This window comes from Aythya marila, assembly GCF_965140915.1.
Source record: "Aythya marila genome assembly, chromosome: 7".
In the NCBI taxonomy this organism is placed as follows: domain Eukaryota; kingdom Metazoa; phylum Chordata; class Aves; order Anseriformes; family Anatidae; genus Aythya; species Aythya marila.
This window is the reverse complement of record NC_139048.1, coordinates 2,690,363-2,696,612: the sequence shown is the minus strand read 5'-3', so window position 1 is coordinate 2,696,612 and position 6,250 is coordinate 2,690,363.

Genomic DNA, 6,250 nt, shown 5'->3' with positions numbered 1-6,250 from the left:
TTATATGTAATGTAGTCCTGCTGTTCCTGCTGTGGTAAAGAGAATGGGAACTACATGAACTTCTCTTTCTTCATCCCTTGTTCATAACTTGTTGTACAAGTGTGGAGCACCTCAGATCTCATGAAGTGGTGAAGGAGGGCAGGTCCACATGGCAGCTGGAGCCTGGTGCTGGTGGGACAGGGCTCGCTGCAGCACCAACAGAAGCAGCACCTCATCCCCTGGGCGCTGTCCCTGTGCCCATAAACCCTGCTGAGATGCTCTCTCAGCCTTCCTGCCACGCTCCTTTGGTTATCCAGTGGTCAGGACCAGGTGGGTAATGCACATGGGGCTTCCATGAAGTGTTAATCCAGGCGTGCTCCTTCCTGCCGTGTGGCTGAGTCCTTTAGCTGCCAGTAGCTTCCTGCTGTTAAAAAGAGGCTTTAAATCCCTTTGAAAATTATACCCTGCATATCTTCACTCCTCATGGTTAGGACTTGTTCAGTCTTTATTGAAAAGCACAATACTGAAGTCCATTGGAAAATTTTTTTCATTGTACTTGTGTGATGGGAATTGGACTTAAAAGCATGAGCTTCTACAGCTCAAATGAAAGTGGCTGTCAGCAGGCAGACCCTTTGGAAGGAAAAGAGTCACAGGGTTTTTTTGTGGGCTACCTGGTTGCTTCTGACAGTCAATATAGAATCATGCTGAATTGAGATGTTCTTTTCATGCCCTGCCTTCAACACTTTTCCTGCAGTGAGTAGTTAGATAATATGCAATGTCTTCTCCATAGAGAACAATCCTGATCCTCATCATTTGTGGCCTTTACAGTTCCCTGGAGAGCAAGGTTGTATTTCCTTTCCAAATGTTGGATTTTGTGTTTACGCTTGATTAAGAAGTAGCAGTTGATTGCCTCTAAAGTTAGCAGCTGTGGTTAGCAGAAGCAGACCTGAAGACCCTGATGTTAAAAGGGGAATTCACAAGGTGAAGACAGCAAGACAGATGAGGCTGATAGATTAGGTACTAATGCAAGTGGTGGAAGAATAAAGGGGGCAGAATTGACTTCTTGAGGAGTTGTGGAGTCATGTGCTAAATCATTATTAAGCATGGAGAAAGGCTTGCACAGAGCACAAAAAATCCAATCAGCTGCCACAGGTTTTTAGCAAGAAAACTGAAACTTCTGTCTTTTGGCATGTGATATTTTCAAAAGCCATTTATAAGAGGGGGAGAACACAAGGGGCAATCAGGCTCCTTGGCAGCTTATGTTCCAACAAAACACTTCAGCTTGGGACCAACAACATTATGGCAACTACATTACAGCTCTGCCCTACTTGAGGACCTTTGTAAGGAACAATAGTCACCAAGAGATGATCCAGGGCTGGTGTTTTGCAAGCAGTGAAGCTCCTTGCTATCAGTCGTGGAGGTACCAAGCAGTACTGATGCCTGGGAGGCCCCAAGCTGCCAGTTTTTAATGTTCTCCCCTCCTTCCCCTGGGTGCTGCCTTACTTGAGCAAGAGTAGTTGAGTTTTATTTTCCTACCAGCAATTCTGAAAGTGCAGTGTGTTCACAATATGAAGCTTGCTCTAGCGCCTGTTTGTTTTCTGTTTAGTAGGTCATTACGGAGCAGACCCTTCCTATCAAAAGGCTTTTGCAGAAAAGGACGGTTCCCCCAAAGAGGCCATAATGCACTTGTTTATTTTAGTGGCACAGAGAAGTAGAAGGAAAATAGTGCAGACAAGTAGGAAGAAAATAACAGAGTAAGAAGAGCATAAAAAAACATATGGAGAATGCTGTGAGTTTTTGAGAAAAGGTGTGTCTCATGTCCTACTGCTGTTCCAAACACCGCCACTTATTCCCTAAAGGTATTTTAGGTCTCATATACTGGCTTTAAACTAGCTTCCCACCCTTCTCCACAAATACCAAGAGCTAATCTGAGGAGCAGCTGAGACTTCTCAATCACAAATATTGCCTGTTCAGAAGGAAAGGAGCCACTCCTGAGTCACACTATGGAAATTTTCTTATAATTCTGTGCCAAAATAGAGGAGACCAGGACTGTTTGTAGAGGAAAAAAGACCACTGACAGAATTTTTGCATCCAGCTGACCTGTTTTCCATCCTAAAGGTCCCTCTGGGTTGTGTAAAACCTGCCCAGGTGTAAACAGTTCAGCCCTTCCTGTCCAGCCAGGAGACAGTGAGAGTCCTGGTGAGCCTTTTGGCATCCTCTGGGCTCCCTGACCTGGCAGCTGTGTCAGCCCTGCAGGTTTGTGTCCCACTTCTTGGCTCCCAACCGTAATTGTTACACTGGGTTAATTGCAGTACGATGACCAACTTTTGCCCTATGTCATTCCCTGCTTTCCATTCCCAAGTGACATGCTGCTCATTTGCATGGCATCCCAAGGATTTAGAGAGCAGAACAAATGGTTTTGTGTTGATATTCTGTAGACTAAAATATGTATGTTTGCTTGAGCCAAAATGTTCTTTTGGCATCTTGGCATTAATAATAATAATAACAATAACAATAACAATAATAATAATAATAATAATAATAAAAGATTGGAATATCTGAGTGCAAAAAATATCTGAGTGCAATAAGATATATAAAAAAATTATGTCCTTCAAAGCCACCTAACTCCTTTTCCCTATTCAGAACTATTTATACTATTTATAGTAGCTTTCCTTGATTCCTCTAAAGTTTGATCCCTTTAAAGTTTGATCTCTTCTTAAATCACATCAGAACTTCCTACAGCCTTTTCTTCTCAGTGCTGCCAAAAAAAAAGTTGCCTTTTTCTGGTCTTCCTAGGCCTTTTTCTCATTCTTGCTTCTACTTCAACAACTATTCATACTTTCTCAGATCATCGAGATCTTTGTTGCATCTGAACAGAAATTGGGTTTCGGGTTTGACAGGTGTCGTTTTAGCTCAGCACTGACATCTTTTCTTAGGCAGCAACTTCCTGCAGGATCTATTTGAGAAATTTCCGAATGCATAAATTACATTGGCATGCACAAATAAGCACAGCAAAAATGCTAATTACTGCCAGTTTTCAGTTGCTGAGTCTCTCCTTAATGGGTTGAGCAAGTTTTGTCTGCTGTGCTTTTTTTTTTTTTTTTTTTTTTTCCCTCCAGATAAATTATCAAATGACTTAAACATTTGGTGATGGTGCATACAGAACAGTGAGAGCTTGCTTTCTGTGTTGTTGCACTTCATGCAGATTCTTTTTCTGAAGGCATGCTAAGGTATCTGACAAAAAATGCAAGATCATCTGTAAATCGGAAATATTTTTCTGCCATGCATTTCTTATCATTTCCCATAAAGAGTGTGAAGGTGGCAGCGTCAGCAGATGGGAAGGGGACATTTGTGCTTTTGGGAGAGCGCTCACAAGGTGCTGTGTGCTGCCGTCTCTGGGAGGCGATGACGTTTGGCATTGCAGGCTCAGGTTTAGCATCACGGCAATTTGATGTCATTGGCAGCTCTGCCCCGTGCTGGGCAGGGGGACTGTCAGAGCCGGGTAAGGAAACTCATGCTGTCTCTGCCCACATCATCTCTGTGTATTTCAACTGTAACCAGGAAAAGGAATATAAATATAGATGATGATTTAGACTTTAAAATACTGAGGATGGTGACTATGACGCAGCCAAGAGTTCCTGTCTGAGGTGGGATTGAAAATGTGACTTTACAGATCATTTCTACTTCTGGCATAGGGGATCAGGCTGCAGTTTTATCCCTTTTGCTGTGACAGAGGCATGCACAGCTCTGGTGATGCAGAATACTCCGAAATCGTGTGGCCAGAGGGACCTGAGGTGCCTGTTATTTCCATGCCTGTAAATTTTCCAACATGCTTCTTGAGTAGTCTCCCACCGCTTGCTCTCTGCATCTGTCTGTGCAAAGCGAGCAGACCAAAGCACTGTTGAGGAGTGGGTGTGCTGGTGCTGATCCTTTCTTTAATGCCTTTTTGATTTTATTTTTCTCATGGAAAAAAAAAATATATATGTCAGAAGGTGCATTGCTGAAGCCTTACCCACTGCTAACGTAGGCTTAGTCTGAGTGGAATCGCATGGAAAATTTGGTTTTAAAGAGCAGTCATGCATCTGTTAGGCAGGGGCTGCTGTACCATGGCTCAGCATGGGAACGTCACCGTTCATAAGAAGCTCGGGCTGTGGTGACTTTGCCCTGCAGCCTGCAGTACAGTCCCCCACCTTCCACATGCCGAGGCACCGACATCTGTGCACTGCTGTTGTTAGCCCTGCTCACAGTAATTCAGGATCCGGGTCCCTTTCCATCCCCCTGGCCTCAGCCCCATAACCCACCAGCCTGGGACAGGCTCCTTCTGGAGCACAGCCGGGTGTGAAGGGTTAGGGACAGTCACGGCAGGGAACTGCGCAGAAACACCCGAGTGTGGTCTGTGGAAACTTTTTAGCTCCTCTGAGGACAAGACCTGCTCGGTGGTAGAGGCGATGGGTTTGGTGGTGTCCCCTTGTGAGAGGCATAGCGATGGTGAGAACACAGCAATAACAGCCAAAGGAATAAACACGCCTCCTGAATTCTGTTTTTCCTCTGTCTTTGTGTCTTGCTGGGATTTTCTATTATCACCGAGTCAGAAACAGATTTATAGCCTGTGAGTATGATTAATTTCCATTTTGCACCTTGCTATGATCTCAAAGCAAACCGGCCTGGCTCTTTGGTTTCTCAATATTCTTGAAAGCAAGGAAAACTTTGAGCTTGGAGTAAAATTTCCAAGCAGCTTTTCCCAAACAAAGCCAGGCTGTGCTTTCACTGGGGGAACAAGAAGATTTATCACCCTGCCCTTACTCAGACTGCTGTCCTACTATGGTTTTACGATGTTTGGGGTTATATTAATGGGCCATGCAGACAGTCTTTGGTGTATTCTTTCATTTTTATTATTTTGATCCCTTAGCAAAGGCATGCGATGCCAGTTTAAATGCTTTAGATTTACTGCTGTGATGGAGGAGACAAGTATCAGTTTCTAAAGCTTATAGATCTGTTGACCTTATTAAGTTGTATAAGCACAGTGGGCTTACCCACAAGCTTTGTATTGGGTTTCATATGTTTTCCATACAGAAACAAAAGGAGAACAACACAGAGATGCAATACACTGTTTTTTAGTAGATCAAGTAGGAAGATAGACGTGATTGTTGTTGGCTTTGCAGGGAAGTAGAAGATATTGCTGCTAATTTATGCTCAGAAAATGCAAATTTTATGGATGCTGGAAATTTTTAGTATGTTTCTTAATGATTCATGTGACCTATGATATCTATCAGTGAACCTTACCTGAGGGGTAGGGCCTCAGACTGGGTGCTCTGCAGGCAAAGCGGAAGACAGAAATGTCAATTGCCACTTGCTCTGTTAAACCTGATTCATCAAAACCTGAAGTGGGAATATCGAGAACGCATCTAAATTTCCACATATGCTTCATGCATGCAAATCACAGCTGTGGTGCATTAAATTGTATCCCAAATACCTAGATAAACTCAAAGCTAGACGCATGTGTGAGGTCTTGACTCCTCACTCTGTCCAGATAACACCACCACTGTGTGCATCTCAGGAGCAGACACATCCCTCAAGCCCGGTGCTGGGTTGATAACTTCTCAATGACTCGTGCTCACACAGCTGAAATCTCCATCTGCCTCTTGTGAAAGAAGTTTGTGGTTACCCAGCTGGTCAGAGCTTTTGAAAATCCGTAATCAGCTCTTTTATTTTTTGGGGGGAAAAAACAAATGTTACTTCCCTGTCCCCTCTTAAAGTCAGGTCCTAAGGACAGGAGTCTGTCTCAGGAGACTTTCCTGGCTTTTAAGCAGAATCAGTAACAGAAAGCAATCTGGAGAATTTTGCTAAAAAAGGTCTTATTGTGAGCATTTATCACATGAGCATGAATGAAATACCTTTAAACCCTCAGATTAACTATAGATTTCTTCCTGGTTCCTAGGCCAGAAGTGATTAATTTTGCTATGGAAATTCACTACCATGTGAGTATCTTTCCCTTTGCCACTTCTGTGCGAGACAACCTTAATGAGCATATTTGATGGGTTTTTCTCCTTCTTTCAGAAAGTCACACAAGAACTGTCTTCTCATATTGTTTGAGGTATCAGTAACCTGCTTCTGTGCTCCATGGCCCACAGCACTGCCTGCTGTCCAGGACCACATAGACTACGGTGGTGGTGGTGCCCATCTCCTTGGTGTCCTCTGGGAGCTGCTCAGTTATCTGCTTGCCGTCTTCTCACGCTGAAGGAACCCACAGGAACAGGCTCGGGGCACATCT